The 16855-nt window shown below is 37.9% G+C and overlaps 1 pseudogene; it reads right to left on the bottom strand.

The window, feature by feature from the left end:
• Positions 1-4306: 4306 nt before the first annotated feature.
• LOC150015086 (thioredoxin domain-containing protein 9 pseudogene) lies at positions 4307-4932 on the bottom strand (annotated as a pseudogene).
• Between the last annotated feature and the right edge of the window lie 11923 nt (positions 4933-16855).

Here is a 16855-nt window from a genome sequence, read left to right as displayed (position 1 = left end):
TTGGCCATTTCAACTTGACATGCACTTCCTCTGTAAAAATAAGAAGATAAAATAAATTTTATTTACAGGAATCTCAATTTCACATATAAGTATCTATACTGTATTACTCAGAGCCTGGAGAATTTTAAGATCATGTGTGTTTTCTGAATCTCTCTGCATTCTTTCAAAATTATACCTTAAGAGTCCGTTTTTTATTTCAATATATTTTGAAAACAGAAATGTTAAATGATATTGAAAAACTAGGTACATTTTCAATCTTCTGTAAAGCTTTCTCTTCCAGGAAATTTAATTAGTTTTTATAACAATCAAGCAGCACTTCCAAAGGTTAAATTATTTTTAAAGTATCTACCAAGCCGAGACATTTTAAGAGATAACTTATTTAGCTGTCCATAAAGGAACTCAAGGTGACAAGAGCAAAAACAGAGAAAACTTATATTATTTAACAAGGGCACTTGATACAAAACAGTCACCAGTCCTGGGTAAAGGTCATGTCTGAGAGACAAAAAAACAAAAAGAATAAAACTGTATTTCCCTAACACAAGTCTTTCACAGGCCTGCCTTGTATGTGAATCTCTTGCCCAAATATCTATGATATTCCTCCATCATACTGATGTTATAACTCTCTATTAAAAGCTCCCTGCACTTGCAACCCCCCAGCTCTGGCCATTTTTATGCATATATTAATATTAGTATATATTAAAGCCTGACCAAATTACACACACACACACACACACACACACACATACACACACGCCAGGGCCTCTGTCCAGCGTATTTGATTTCTCCCCACTGATTAACCCAAAAGACCTTTATAGCTCTCCTTGCCAGGCCAGTACACCTTTCTGATCCTCCAGTCTGTTACCTTGTCTGACCTATCCAATGAACCTGGCTATTATTCCCAAAAGAGCCCAGCCCCTTGTTGGTACTCAATAAATCACTTGCTGAATTGAAGCAATTCTAAAAATGCTTCCCAATCATAAAAATTAATTTTTTTCTTTTTTAAAATTTATTTTTAATTGTATATTATTCCATTACCATTTATTCCCCTCAGAACCATTCTCCCCTCCCTTCAAGCAAACACCACACTGTTGTCCATGTCCATGAGTCCTTTTTCCTTTTTGCTCAGTCCCTCTACCTCAAAACTAAGTTTTTTTGTGGGGCCCCTCAGTTGGAGCTTTTATTTTATTTTAATTATATTTTATTTATTATGCTATTACAGCTGTCCCAATTTTTCTCCCTTTGCCTCCCTCCACCCAGCACCCCCACTCCCTCAGGCAATCCCCACACCATTGTTCATGTCCATGGTTCATGCATATAAGTTCTTTGGCTACTCCCTTTCCTATACTGTACTTTACATCCCCATGGCTGTTCTGTAACTACCTATTTGTACTTCTTAATCCTCTCACCTCTTTATACATTCCCCCACACCCCTCTCCATCTGACATCCATCAAAACCTTGTCCATATCCATGATTCTGTCTCTGTTCTTGTTTGGTTAATTTTGTTTTTTAGATTCATTTGTTGGCAGATATGTATTTATTGCCATTTTATTGTTTATAGTTTTGATCTTCTTCTTTTTCTTAAATAAGTCCCTTTAACATTTTATATCATAATGGTTTGGTGATGATGCACTCCTTTAGTTTTTTTCTTGTCTTTATCTGCCCTTCGATTCTAAATGCTAGCTTTGCTGGGTAGAGCAGTCTTGGCTATAGATCCCTGTTTTTCGTGACTTTGAATATTTCTTATCAGTCCCTCCTAGCCTGCAAAGTTTCTTTTGAGAAATCAGCTGATGGTGGTGCAGGCAAAGGTCAGCCCCCACCTATGTTGTGCCCAGGGCCACCCTGCCTGACTTACAAAGCAATCTGAGATGGCTGCTACTTATCCTGGGCTTGGAGATTCCCAGGTGAATTCAAGCTGTGAATCTAGGCTGGCTGCTGCTAAAGCTGGGCTTGGGGCCACTTACCAAGAGGTATGGGGCTTGGGGATTCACTGAGGCTGGTCATTGCTTGTTTGAGAGGATTTAGGAAGTTGTGAAGCCTGAGCCAAGACCATGTATTCATATGGAAAAGTCACTGTTAACAGCTTGGGTGGGTCTAGAAGTTGGGTGGGACTGAGTCTCTGGGGATCTCCAGGGCTGGGAAAACAGTGTTAGCCAGGTTGATGGAGTCTTGGATATGGCACCCACCTGTTGGCTCCGTGGGAAGAGGATTCAGAAAAGGGACATTGGCCTCCATCTGCCTTTCTGTTTGGGAGAAAGCTCTTCCCCAGCTCTCGCCTTGATGCCAGACACTTCCATTCCCTGTATGCCCCTGGTATTTTTCAAGCTGCTACCCTGGTGCTGGAGCTCAGAGGGTGTAAGTCTGAGTAAGCCTATGTGTGGGTTCTTTAAGAGGAACTGCTTGGGACTCCAGAAGTTTCTTGCACTAACTCAATCCCTACTGGTTCTTGCAGCCAGAAGTTATGGGGGATTACCTTCCTGGCACTGGAACCCTGAGCTGGGGGCCCTGGTGTGCGACTGGGACTACTCACTCCTGACATCTCTCCTAATTTTTTATCTACCACACATGGATCTGGGACCAGCCATTCCACATCTTTGCCTGTCCTACAAGTCTGAATGTCTGTGGTTTCTTTAATTCTGTAGTTGTGAGACTTCCACTCAACTCAACTTCTGATGGCTCTGCGTGATGGTTGTTCTATAATTTTGTTGTAATTTTGATGCAGTTGTTTGAGGATGTGAGCTGTGTTTACCTATGCTACCATCTTGATCAGAAGTCCCCAAAATAATTTTTTTTTATTCTGCCAAAACAATTATCTTGAATTCTTTCACAAAGAATTTACCAGAATGACCCCAGTTTAAGTTATTGACTATGGGTATCAACTTTATATAGTAGTAGCTAACTTGAAGAGATACCCATAGATAGCAATTACATTTTATTTAGGGCTTTTGGACTCTGGTTTCCAATGTCTTTTGTTATGAAATGCAAAGAAAAATGAAATTTAGCTGTTCCTGAACCCTCTATTTCAGAGATTATGTTGCAAATATAAAAAAGTAAGTTGATAAGTAAAGTGGAAATGAACCAGAATCAGATGGATAATGTTTCCTTCAAATCAGTCATGACTTAAAAGTATAAGACAAAGGTGATTGGTAATAAATCATGATCCTGAATATAATACTTTCCAGAAACTTTTACAAGATATCTTGATAGTATAAATCATTCATTCATTAACCCCTGACAAGAAGTAGATAAATATAGCCTGCAATATCTTTCTTTGTTATTAGCTTTCAAGATATCTGTCTCTCTAATTAAATGCACATCCCTCCCTTTTAATCTAATCTCTCCAATTCTTTTCTGATTGCATATTTCTTGTGCTTAGCATCATGACAGCTTGGTAACCAGTTTTACAGAGAAAGGAAGTAAAAGATTTTAAAAGCCAGAGATTTAATTTTCTTACTTCATAATCTAATTCCAATTGGAGTTCTGCATTAAAAAAAAAAAAAAAAAAACTATGCATGAAGATCAAGTCAATATACCTGTTGTAATCTACCCATTCTGGGGTATTTTGGTATAGCAGCTCGAACCGATTAAGCTTCTTTAAGATAATTATTTTGAGTTGTTTATCAAGCAAGTTGTTCATGGTCAGTTACCAGGGATTTATTTTATTCCCTTAGTAGTGTCATCTTTTCCTTATTCTTCATGTTCCTGTAGGTTTATGTTGGTATCTGCACATTTGAAGAAATTGCCACCGCTCCCAGACTTTATGGACTGAGGGAAAGACCTTCATCTGTCAACATGGCTAAATTCTGGGCCTTTGTCCCTAGTTTCCCTGGTGTCCAGTCTTTTTTTATTTTCAGGACCCCTAATTTTTTTTTAAATAAGCAGTTCTTTAATAGCTATGTAAATATATTACAAGAGTGAAGAATGTTTATCATTTAGAGGTGCAGTGTGTTGCACCAGTAAATGTTACTTGACCTGTGGTATAAAGTCAGTAATGCATGAGAAGTAGTCCTGAAGTAGTTCACTGAATTTCTGTTTCCAATTCAGTAAGAAAATCAATCACAAAAACAAGAGAATCCAGATCCTACCCAGATAATTTAAGAACTCATCAGTTTTCCACAACTTAAATATAAGCTCCACACAGAAAATATTAAAGATGTCTTTCAATTTGATGTAACTGTATAAAACTAGAATATGACCATTAGAAGATCAATGTATCAAAATCGACAGAATTTAGAAAACACATCTAATTCTAAAGTAAGCAGAAATAAAGACAATTTACAACAAATTATAACTGCTGTCTAATCTTCATCAGTCTGAATCATATTTTTTTCCTCGGATAGTTTTCTTTTCCAGCTTTGTGAAGTTTGTTCCAAATTTCTTTTGGCTCTGAAATTGTGACTCTATTAAATTTCCACTGTAATTAAGAACATCAGAACAACCAAGCCTCCATTCTAATGTTTCTGTGGTGAAGTCATCTGTATTTCCTAGGTCAGTAAATCCAACGACATAATCTTGTGTTTTTCCTTCCATCTTTTACCAGTGCTCATTGGGAATGACTTCGATCCTCAGTCTCTCACAAAGGAAAGGTGCTTTGTTCACATTCAGCTTCAAAAATTTGGTCTCCAGATGTTTCTTGGACAGTATCACCAAATGTCTGTCTAATATTTTACACCTGAATGCGGAGTCTCTGTAGAAATGGCAAACCACTTTTTTACTCTCCTTGACTTCTTGAAAAAGTCTCTTTCATTAGGGATTTCTCTGTATTCCCCATGTCCTTTTGCAAGCCATTCTTGTTTCTGTTGTTGAGCTTCCCTTAGTGCCTCAAGTCTCTTTTCTTTGAGACATTCCAATTCATCCTGGGAAAAAAGCCTCATTTCTGTCACTTTCGCCAATCTCACAGAGCCAGGCCAGGTGTAGGAAGCCACTTGCCCCATTTACTCTGTTCTTAGCTGTGCCAAGAGTCACATATGCCAGTTCATTCAGCTCTCCAAGTGGGGCAAAACAGAAACAGCCCTTCAGGGAGTACACTGAAAGACCAGGGACACTGAAGTCATCCTTTATCCCTCTCTCACTGAGGGAGAAACTCAGTTCTGTGTCTTTTCCCAATCTTGCAAACCTGTGTTGGCTTCAGGGAGTTTCCCTCCCCTTTTCCTTTGTTTCCACTTGTTCAAAGCATCCAGACAATGATGATTTCTTCAGCACTCAGCATGAGGCAAGACAAACCAGCCCCATGGAGCCCACAGTAAAAAAGGAAGGAAAACCAGGTCTATGTTCCACTGTGTCCCTACTACCCCCCCCCACACACACACACACATGTAGAAGTCACAGGCTGAGTTGATCTCTCTTAGCATTGAGCTGTACCACTTTGGGGGAGGAGATGGCACAAATAAATTAGAATTGCTCTTATTATCCATTTCAATACAGCTGTTTCAAGGTCTATATTTGTCTGGGATGCTGCTATTTCTTAGTTGGATTCTGGACTCATAAATGTAGAATGGGTCTGCCTATCACATTATTTTTCTAATATCACTCAGAAATCTTAGGTGAAATTGATTTTAATAATATATTTTCTTTAACTTGATATACCTAAAATCTCATCTCAACTTATACTCACTGTGGGAAATGTATTAATTAGATATTTTATACTTTTTTTTTTCACATATTAAGTCTTTGGGCTCTAGTGTGTATTTTACATTTACATCACATCTCAATGTGGAATAATCTCATTTCAAGTGTTCAATAGCCACATATAGGTAGTGAATATAGTTGCTTTAGACAGTGCAATTCTAGATCTTCTCCTTATCCATGGCCCTCCACAGATCTTAATTCCTCTCCTATGGGGATTCTCTTTGTTTATTACTCTCCAGAGCAGTAATGTGATATTCTTTTTCTCTGTGCTCAAAAGAACCCTAAGGGAAGACCTGGGATCAATGGACATACAGTAGTCCCTCTCTATATCATGGTTCACTTATTGTGGCCTCACTGTATCGCATGATTTTTTAAAATATATTTATTTATCGTGGATTTTTCGCTATATCGCAGGATTTTGTGTACTGTATACATATGTTAAAGTTACATAGGTTTGAGAGTGTAGAATATGTTTACTGGAAGGGATTGCTGGAAGGAAGGGGCGTACTGGGCAGAGGGGAGCAAAGGGGAAAAAACTGGTACTACTGTAACAACATAATTAATAAAACATACTTTAAAAAAAGAACGTAAGTAGTGTTTATAAAAGTGTGGAAAAGATTAATAAAGGAGTGGGAAAGGTTAATAAGGGACTGGGAATAGTTTTTAAGTGTGTGGGAAGGGTTTATAAAGCCTTAAAGTATATATAAATACTAAAATAAATGTAAGGTTCCTACTTTGCAGATTTTCACTGATCATGGTGGGGGAGGGTCTAGAACGTAATACCCACGATAAGTGAAGGAATACTGTATTGCGCACCTTTGGCTTGTAAAACAAACACCTTTGTTTGTTAAATACATGCAAAACTGAGATTGTGGTTAAAACAGTAAAATTTATGCTGTTCTTTAGGGCACATATTTTTCTTCTTAAGTTAAAAAAAATGCTGGTGCAACAAAGGAAATTTGTATTAAATCAATACCTTGCTATTAAAATAAGTATATTACAGAATGACTATACTATAAATATTTCAAATCTTCAAGGAAAATAATTTGAACTGGTAAAATTGGTGGAATTTTGGGGTTTAAAGATCTTATTCTGTGCCAGATACTTTGCTAAGTGTCCAAAGAGCATAAAGCAGAAGCTGTCAGACCTTCTTAAAGCCTAAGCTAAGAAATCATAAAGCCATGGGATGATTTCCCCTCCCACCCCAAAATCATTTTATCAATCTTTTTCAGAAAGTTCTTGCTTATTTTTCATTGCTAATGTTAGATTATAATATGTACTTTGGAAACTGAATGTGAGCATTTGACAAATGTCCTATCAAATACCCACTGAAAACTGTAAGTCAATCAACCACGTTTCACTCACTGAGCAATGCAGTCAAGACATTCTATTGGATTGGTAGTTTATATAATAATAACAGCTAAAATTGAGCATTTAGTATATATACGTAAGATATTTAAGGGCTTTACATGTATGAATTCATTTAGTCTTCACAACTCTGTAAGGGAAGGACTACTAATATCTCCATCTTATATTTAAAGAACTTGAGGCACTAAGAAGCCAAGTAATTTGTTCCAGGTAGCACGGCCAGTAAGAGGTTGAGCTAGATTTGAGGTTAGCATCCAAGTCCCAGAAATTCTACTCTTAACCACGAGGTTTGACTTTTTTAAAGTACTTATTAAAATAATTTTTAAATGACTTTTTGGTTTCCAAAAATATCTACACTCACATCTACAGGAATTTTCAAACTATATTTTAGAATCTAACATTAACAATAAAAAATAAGCAAGAGCTTTCTGAAATAAAAAACTAATAAAATGATTTTGGAGTGGGAGGGGAAATTAATACATGGCTCTATGACTCCTTTAAGTTGCATTTTTAAAGTTTAAATCACTTACAAATTAAATGTATTCAAAGCAGAACTACTGTGACCCATAGAATAGACAGCAAATCATGATTTAGGATTTCCTAGCCTAGGCTTTAAGAAGGTCTGACAGCTTCTGCTTTATGTTCTTTGGACCCTAAGTGGCATGTAAAAAGTTTAAGTAACTAGAAACAGAGGTCCCATATAGTGTCCCCTAGGGATGGAACAAAAACCACATGAAAAAGCCCCACATCCAGAGATGTGAGTGAAGAAGATCCTGTCAATAAGCAGCCCCTAGCCATGCTAGGCATCCTAGCTGACGCGCCAGACATCATGGAGCTGAGACAAAGCATCCCCATTCTGCTCTGCCCAAACTTTTGACAGAATCATGAGAAATATTTGTCTTTTTTTTTTTCAGATTTAATGTGTTTTATTGATTAAAATATTACATTTGTGCCAATTTCCCTTCCCTCTGCTCCCCTCCACCCGGTGGCCCCCCTCCCTCCAGTTGTCCCCCCCTTTTAGATTATGTCCATTAGTTGTGCATACAGTTCCTCCCAACCTCTCTCCGTCTATTCCATTCCCTCCTAACATGATCCCCAATTCCTATATCATCTCCCTCCCTTTCCCCATTCCCCCTCCCTGTTGACCTCCCCCCAATATGCTTCCCGTACCCACAGTTCCTTTTCCACTCTCGTTGCCTGTTTAGTTTGCCTTTGTTTCATCTCCTTAGCTTCTGTTTTTTAAACCAGTCCCTTTAACATCTCATATAACAGTGGTTTGGATCTAATGAACTCTTTCAGTTTTATTTTGTCCTGGAAACACTTTCTCTGTCCTTCTATTCTGAATGACAATTTCGCTGGATAGAGTATTCGTGGTTGTAGGTTTTGGATTTTCATTAATTTGAATATTTCTTGCCAGTCCCTTCTTGCCTGTAGGGTTTCCCTTGAGAAGTCTGCTGATAGTCTAATTGGGACCCCTTTGTACATAATTCTTTTCTTCTCTCTTGCTGCTTTTAAGATTCTCTCTTTATCTTTAATTTTTGACATTTTGATTATAATGTGTCTTGGAGTGGTTCTCCCTGGGTCCAGTCTCTTGGGAACTCTCCTTGCTTCCTGGACCTGCAAGTCTATTCCCTTCCCCAATTCTGGGAAGTTCTCCTTTATTATATTTTCACTCAATTTTTCAAGTTCTAGTTCATCTTCCTCATTCTCTGGCAAACCAATGATTCTTATGTTGGGCCTTTTATAGCTGTCCCAGAGGTTTCTGATCCTCTCATTGTTGCTTCCCATTTCCTCTCGCTGCATTGGTTGACTGCTTGTTCCTTCTCCATATTCCAGTTTGTTGAAATGAACTCTGGATTTTTGTTCCTCACCATCTGTCTCGTATGCGGTTTTGTTCCTTTCATTATGAAAGTTTTTCGCTTCTTTCTTATCTTTTTCCTGCTCTTTTGTGAATTCTGTAAGCCACCTGATAACAATGGCCCAGAACTGAGCCTCTGACAGGTTTCTTATCTGTTCATCTGTCAGGTTCTCTATCTGCTGCCTGGTGAGCTGTGTCACCGGGATTTCTATAGTTGTCTGCCTCATTTTGACAGATGCGTTTTGTTTTCTTGGGCCGGCTATAGGGGGCAGTGCCTGTGTACTCGTAATGACCCAGCGACCGGCGCCGTTTGGCGTCACAAGTCAGCGACCGGCGCCTGTCTGCGACCTATTTCGCAGCCCTGTGGTGCTTTCTTTGGGGGCGGGGGTCCAAAATGGATTCACACAGTTATTCAGCTAGGAGACCGGGATCCGTCCTCCCGCCCCCCTGGGCCTCACTGTTCAAGGCGATGCGGTGGCTGCTCTCCCCAGCGCTGGGGTCGCGCACGCCAGGGGCTTGACTGCCGCCGGGATTTTTCGCCGCCCCGCCGCTCCGCAAACAGCTTTGCCCTCTTTAACTCTTACCTGCCCGAATGGCACCGCTGGTTTATAACTTCATATGTTGGGCTTCCGTGTAGTTTTATTTTCTGGAATTTCTAGTTATCCTTTGTTTTGAAGTAGTTGTATTCCTCTCTAGTTGTAGAGGGAGACTTAGCGTGTCTGTCTAAGCCTCCATCTTGGCCGGAAGTCCTCGAGAAATATTTGAATGACTGTTGCTCTAAGTCATATTTTCATCCTCTCTCATGTCCACATCTAAGTCTCACACTGGTACATACATTCACTGAAGCTTATGTTACATGCTTGTGGTAGCTGCAAAGATGTCCACTAAGTTGCATTCTGACTCCTCCATTACAGGGTGATATATAACATGGATATTTTTCTAATACACACAAAAATAATGGCCCTGGCTGGGGTAGCTCAGTGGACTGAGTGCTGGACTGCTAACCTAAAGATTGCTGGTTGGATTCCCAGTCAGGGCACAGGCCTGAGTTGCGGGTCAGGTCACCAGTTGGGAGCATGAGGGAGGGAACCAGCACATCGATGTTTCTTTCCCTCTCTCCTTTCTTTCCCTTCTCCCTAAAAATAAATAAATAAAATCTTTTAAAAATAGATAATGGCATCCATGAATAAGACAGATGAGCACTACACATAGTTAATAAATGTGAGCAACTAACTATGGATTGTTACTAAATAAATTTAGATGCTACTTGAAAGCAGGGGCCTGATCTGCTGGGTTCACTTAGAAATATGTCCAGCAAGGGCAGAATAGACACTGTTTGTTAAATAAGTGGCAGAATTATAAAATGCTGGTCACAATTTGCATACCTCTCATTCCCACTGATATTAATATGTCTTTCAGTTCAAAAAATTTCTATATATTTTTTTATAACTATCATAGAGTAAGGATGGGGAAAGTAGTAACAGCTGCTGAGGACTGTTGATGCAATTGTGTAAGTGAAAATGAACATAGAATATTACCCAGTTAAGTAATTGAATTTCAACGACAAAGAAATAATACTTCAGTCACCTAAAAAAGAATACACATGATGGTACTTTTATGTGTTGACCTAACTGGGCCATGAGGTGCCCAAACACTTGGTCACATGTCTTTATGGGTATCTTTAGGGGTGTTCTGGATAAGATTAACACTGGAATCAGTAGACTGAGTAATGCAGATTGCCTACTCTAATGTAAGTGGCCCTCATCCAATCAATTGAAGACCTGATTAGAACAAAAAAACTAAGAGGGAACTTTGCCAGGGAACTGATTGAGCTGCAACATCAATCTTATTCTGTCCTTGGACAAAAAATTGCATCAGTTGATTCTCCTGATTCTCAGGCCTTGATTTGGACTCAAATTAAACCATCAGTTCACTTTAGTCTCCAGATTACCAACTGCAAATGTTGAGACCACTCAACCCCCATAATCCTGTGAGTCAACTTCTTATTTCTTAATACATATAATATCTCCTATTTGTTCTGTTCCTCTGGATATTTCTGTCTAATACAATAAGCTACCTATAAGGAAAAAATCAGGCTGGCCTCAGAGAGCTCACTGATATTTAGTGCTAAAAAATAATGGAACTTGTTTTAAAACTAAAACACAAAACAAAAGAAGGAAAAAATAAATTAAAAAACACTGGAGCAAGCTTTAGAGGAAAGTCACACAATGTCTATAGAGTCCTCAGGGATATAATCCAAGAAGTTAATATACTGCCAAACTACTTCAAATATAAAAGTAATAGATGTCTTTTAATATGCAAAAGATCAGGGACACAATATTTTTGGACAAAAAAATGTATTTGAGGGTAAAATCCAACCAAAATATAAATCAAAATGAAAATATTCTTAAACAGAGAAGTCATGGTGAAACAACTGAGGGCAAGGCTTGTTCCGGAGCAGCACTGAAGTGTTGTAAGCTTGACAACATGAAAATGACAACTTAACTAAAAAATTATCAGGAGGAAGGAAGGGATAAGGGATAAACATAAAAACACAAATATTCACATTTATCCAATAGTTAAATAATAGATACCATTTTTTAAATCCCTGTGAAAAAATGTACCCAAAGACCTTTTTTTTCGTAATCTGATATTATTAATCTTAGAAGCATTATTTACAAAGTGATGTCTATTTTTGTGGATAAATGTGTACATGTTAACTTAAATTTAGCAATTACTTTGGTTTCATCCATTTCTTTTTCTTCCTTTAAAACTATATAAACTTAAATTTTTACTATAAAAAGTTGTGGAGGGGGCGGGGGGAGGGAAAGAAGGGGAATAAGAAGGGAAAGAGTCTAGTCAAAGAACTAGTATAAATGACCCATGGACATAGACAATGGGGTGAGGATTAACTGTGGGAGAAGCGGTGGGCAGGGTGGGGGGAAGTAATGGGGAAAAAGGTGGTACAACTGTAATAGAAAAACAATTAAAAAAACAATAAGGAACATATAAAAAAAGTAGTACAAGTAATCATATTAAAATATATTTCTCTCTAATGTCTAAATCCAAGCATACACAGGAAAATGTTAGAAACCTTTTTTCATATTTATTTCTGAGGGAAAGGAAGTGTCCTCTAAGAACATTATATTTCACCAAAATGTTTTCCACATTAAAGAAGCAACAAACATTATTTTCAATCATAAAAGAACCCGAGGAATATTACAAACTTGAGACTTTTCTGGGGGGAAAAAATGTATGCTTTTATTAATGCCAGTAAAACTAACCCCAAAAAGAAATAAATAAAAATGTGTACAATTAAAATTATTTTCATTTTTAAATAATGAGAACCAAAATCATTTTCACCCACACAGCTTACTGTCTACATTTACATGACTGTATTATTCCACTGTCATCATTAATGTGACTTGACTGTTCCAAGAAACTCTTGCCCAGGAAGATAAAAGTTGCAAATAACTTTTTTGCTCATTCCAAAAATTTTATAAAAGATTCATAAACTCAAATAAAAACACAATGAGAGTTTACATCCCCAGACTATGAATTTACTGCCTCAAAATCCACTAATTTAAAACTATTACACCATTACTCTCACCCGATTCTAATGAAGCTTCTGTATTGAAAATCCAGGATTAAACTGAACTTCAAAACCCTCATAAATCTTCCAACTTTGTCTTGCTCCCTCTAAGATGCTGAGATGCTGACACAATGCTCTTCACCATGGTGAGAATAAATTCAGATTTGTCTTCTCAATGAGTTGTTTGGGTAAAATTTTGGGAGAGCCAGCATTCAACGAAAATTATGACTAAAAAAGGAAAAACAGCATCAATCAAGGCAAGAAAGTAGTTACAAGAAAATCCAAGCATACCTCAGGAGGTCAGCATAAGGATAAAGAGGAACAGGATGCATTAGAGCTGAAGGCAAGTAAGACTACAAAGGCCAAGATTCCTTTTAAAGGTCTAATATGGGTTTAGATTTCCTTGAAAATAGGATCCTAGCCTTGGCTGGTGTGGCTCAGTAGATTGAACACTGGTCTGCAAACCAAAAGATCACTGATTCAATTCCCAGTCAAGGCACATAGTTGGGTTGTGGGCCAGGTCCCCAGCTGGGGGCATACGAGAGGCAATGGATCAACACTGATGGTTCTCTCCCTCCCTTTCTCCCTCCCTTCCCTCTTTCTAAAAATAAATAAATAAAATCTTTTTTTTTTTTTTTTAAGTATCCTAAAGGTAACAGTTGCTTTCCATTTTGGGAGGTTCCGAAACAAATGCCAATTTAACACCTTTGGTTTCTGTCTTGATCAGTACTTACCAAAAGTATAGATAATGGAATGCCTACCTTAGAATTATCTGGAGTGCTTGATAGAAATGCATTCTCCTGTGCCCTAACAGAGTCTCTGGAAGAAGGCCTTGGAATTGCCATATTTAATAAGCTTTACACTTTAATAGGCTCTGATACCAAATTAGAGAATCATTAAACTAAAGGATACAACCATCATATTAAAGTTACCTTTTCCAGCAGTACCTTTTATTATGGAAACTTTGACTCTTTAATTAAAACAGCTGTGAACTTTTGGGTGGAATTGATCATGGTATAGTAACCTTCAGCAAATCACATGATTAAAACTCTCCCTTGGCCCAAGCTCTCTTCCCAGTCCCATTGGCTGCATTTCCCTCCCTGACTTCTGGCTAAGCATTGACTGATTGGATAGGAGTAACTTACCAGAAACTCTATAACAACATAACTTCTACTTTGGAACAATATTACAACTGCCATTTCTTTTGTTTTTCAATTATTTGTTTAATGTTTGTTTTCTGGATAGTAATCTCTATAAAAACAAAATCTGATTTATTCCCAGACATTTTTAAAAACAAAAATTATTCATGGAATTTGGCAGAATTTGTTCTGGAGAACTATCGTGATATGGCTAGGGACCACAACAATGGGGTTTTATAGTGAAAAGGGGAGACTGAACTCAACTCTGAATACAACATAGAAAAGTGGAAATTTATAGCAAATAAGTGGGGTACATGGGGATGGGGAAGTCACTAAATGGAAAATTACTAAAAGGAAATAATCAGGGATCTGAGGGGTTCTGGCTAACCTGACCGAGTAGGATTCTTGCCGAAGGCAGACCAGAGTGATCAGACCTCATGTAAAGGATGGTGAAGGATAAGGGACCCAGTCAGGTACTGAGGGTGATCAGATATCGAGGATAGGGGATTCTGGGTAAACTGACTTAGCAGTATTCTTGCTAAAATTGGACAATACAAAGACAGACATAGAACTCCAAAAGTTGAGGCCTAGTTGAAAAAGAGCTGTAAAGAGCCTAATTAGAACTTGGTCAATGAAAGAATCTTTGTCACCATAGCTCTAAATCTAACACAGTGCTTTGTACATGGTAAATCATCAATGAATATTTGTTAAAGTAATTAGTACAATACTGGAAAGTGTTGGTCAAATCCAGTGAATTCAGTTTTAGTGCAATCAGTGGTGACATAGTCTAACAGTCATTGGTCAACAAGTTATATTGTTACTGTGGACAAAGAAAAAGGACTCTATGGAAAGTAACTTCACAGGGTGATCTGGTCATAAATTCTTAACTTGGCAGGCCATGGTGAGTAGTCATACCTTAGGCATAAAATTTTTTATTAGGAAGTTCATCTTTGCCCTGAGCAGGCCCTATTCGTTGTTTCTGTGCATCTAGGTTAACATACCTTTGAAATAAACTGTAAGCACCCTCAAGAGAGCATATCACCTTGTTAAATATTGTGTAATCCAATTCCCACTTTGCCTTCCCCTACCTCCATGTAATCTTTCTTAATGTTCCCTCCTTAATTTCAAATGCAAAAAAAAAATTTTTTTAAAGCAGCAGAAGTGTTATTCTCTGGAGCATTTGAGATCTTGTTCCCTGGCATACATCATCAGTTTGGCTCAAATAAACTCACAAAAAAATTCTCTACATGTTTGGACATAGTCAGCAAGATCCCAAATAAGCCCACCTAGGACCACCCTGCAGAGCTGGACCTGGTGCTAGGTACCCCCAAGGGTCCATTGTGCCTGCCTCACTGGTTCCCTTCTTTGCATCAGGTGAGCAGGGGTGAGTTTCTTTCAGAATTGTGGGACTTCTTGTTTTAAGTAGCGGGCCATAATTTCTTTGAGCTGTTCTTAGAAAACCCTCAAGACTGAGAATAAGAAATGTTTTTTACATTTTTAAATACTAGTTGGGAAAAAAAAGGAGGGAGAAGAAATGTAAAAGAAAAGAAAAAAAAAAGGAGGGACTGAAAGAGGAGAAAAATGGTCACAATAATGGGGTGGAGGAGAGACTATATGTGGTGTAAATATGTGGTCCTTTACAAAAACAATTTGTTAATCCCTGTGCAGTATGGTTAAGTTTACATATCAACTCGACTGGGAACAGGAGTGCCCAGATTAAACAATATTTAGGGATGTGTCTCTGAAGGTGTTTCTGGATGAGATTAGTGCTTGAATCAGTGAACTCAGTAAAGGCCATTGCCTTCCCCAATGTGAGTGGACCTCATCCAATCAATTGACAGCTTTCAAAAAAATAAAATAGAATAAAATAAAATAAAACAAAAAAGCAGAGGAAGAATTTGATCTTTTTGGCTTCCTGAGTACCAGCTTGCTTGGGCAGAAACATAGTTCTCTTCTGCCATTGGACTGGAACTTACACCATCAGCTTTCTCTGTTTCACAGGGCTTCGGATTGGGCTAGAATTACACTACCTGCTTTCCTGGGTCTCCAGCTCACAAACGGTTGATTATGTGACTTCTTAGCCTCCACAATTTTGTGAGACGATTCCTCAAAACAAGTCTCTCCCTATATTGTGTACAGGCATATCTCAGAGATATTGTGAGTCTGGTTTCAGAGCCCCAGAGTAAAGCAAATATTGTAATAAAGCTAGTCACATGAGTTTTCTGTTTCCTAGTGCATATAAAAGTTATGATTAGTTTATAAAGTGTGTAATAGCATTATATCTAAGCATATACATATTTGAATTTAAATATACTTTATTGCTAAAAAATGCTAGCCATCATCGGCACCTCCAGTGAGTCATACTCTTTTTGCTGGTGGAGGGTCTTGCCTTGATGTTAATGGCTGCTGACTGATCTGGGTGGTGGTTGCTGAAGGTTTGGGTGACTGTGGCAATGAAGACTCTCTATTCCTTTCCCAGTTTCTCTGTAGTGTGCGATGCCAATTGATAGCATTTACTGACAGTAGAAATTCTTTCAGAATTTGAGTCAACCCTCTCAGCCCCTACCACTGGTCAACGAAGTTTATGGCATATTCTAAATCTTTGTTGTCATTTCAACAGTCTTCACAGCATCTTCATCAGAAGCAGACTCTGTCTCAAGAAACCACTTTCTTTGCTCATCTATAAGATGCAACTCCTTAACCAATAAATTTTTATCATGAGACTGCAACAATATAGTTCCATCTTCAAGCTCCACTTCTAATTCTACTTCTCTTACTATTTCCACTGCATTTTTAATTACTTCCTCCACTGAAGTCTCAAAGCCTTCAAAGTCATCCATAAGGTTTGGATTAACTTCTTCAAAACTCCTTTTAATGTTGCTATTCTGACCTCTTTCTATAAATCATAATGTTCTTAAGGACATCTAGAATGGTGAATCCTTAATCCATTTCAGAAGGCTTTCAATATACTTTGCCCAGATGCATCAGGGAAATCACTATCTATAGGCTTACAAAATGTATTTTTAAATAATAAGACTTGAAATTCAAAATTACTCTGATTCACAGGCTGCAAAATAAATGTTGTTAGCAGGCATGGAAAACAACATCTATCTTGATGTACATCTCCATCAGAGCTCTTGGGCAACTAGGTGCATTGTCAATTAATGGTAATATTTTGAAAGGAATCTTTTTTTCTAAGCAGTAAGTCTCAACAGTTGGCTTAAAATATTCAATAAACCGAAGCGCTTGGGTCTCAGAAGGAGTGGGTAGCA

This window comes from Furipterus horrens, unplaced genomic scaffold, assembly GCF_987537825.1.
Source record: "Furipterus horrens unplaced genomic scaffold, mFurHor1.1.pri manual_scaffold_3, whole genome shotgun sequence".
NCBI lineage: Eukaryota > Metazoa > Chordata > Mammalia > Chiroptera > Furipteridae > Furipterus > Furipterus horrens.
The sequence above is the reverse complement of the archived record's forward strand: the minus strand, read 5'-3'. Positions and strand labels throughout refer to the sequence as shown.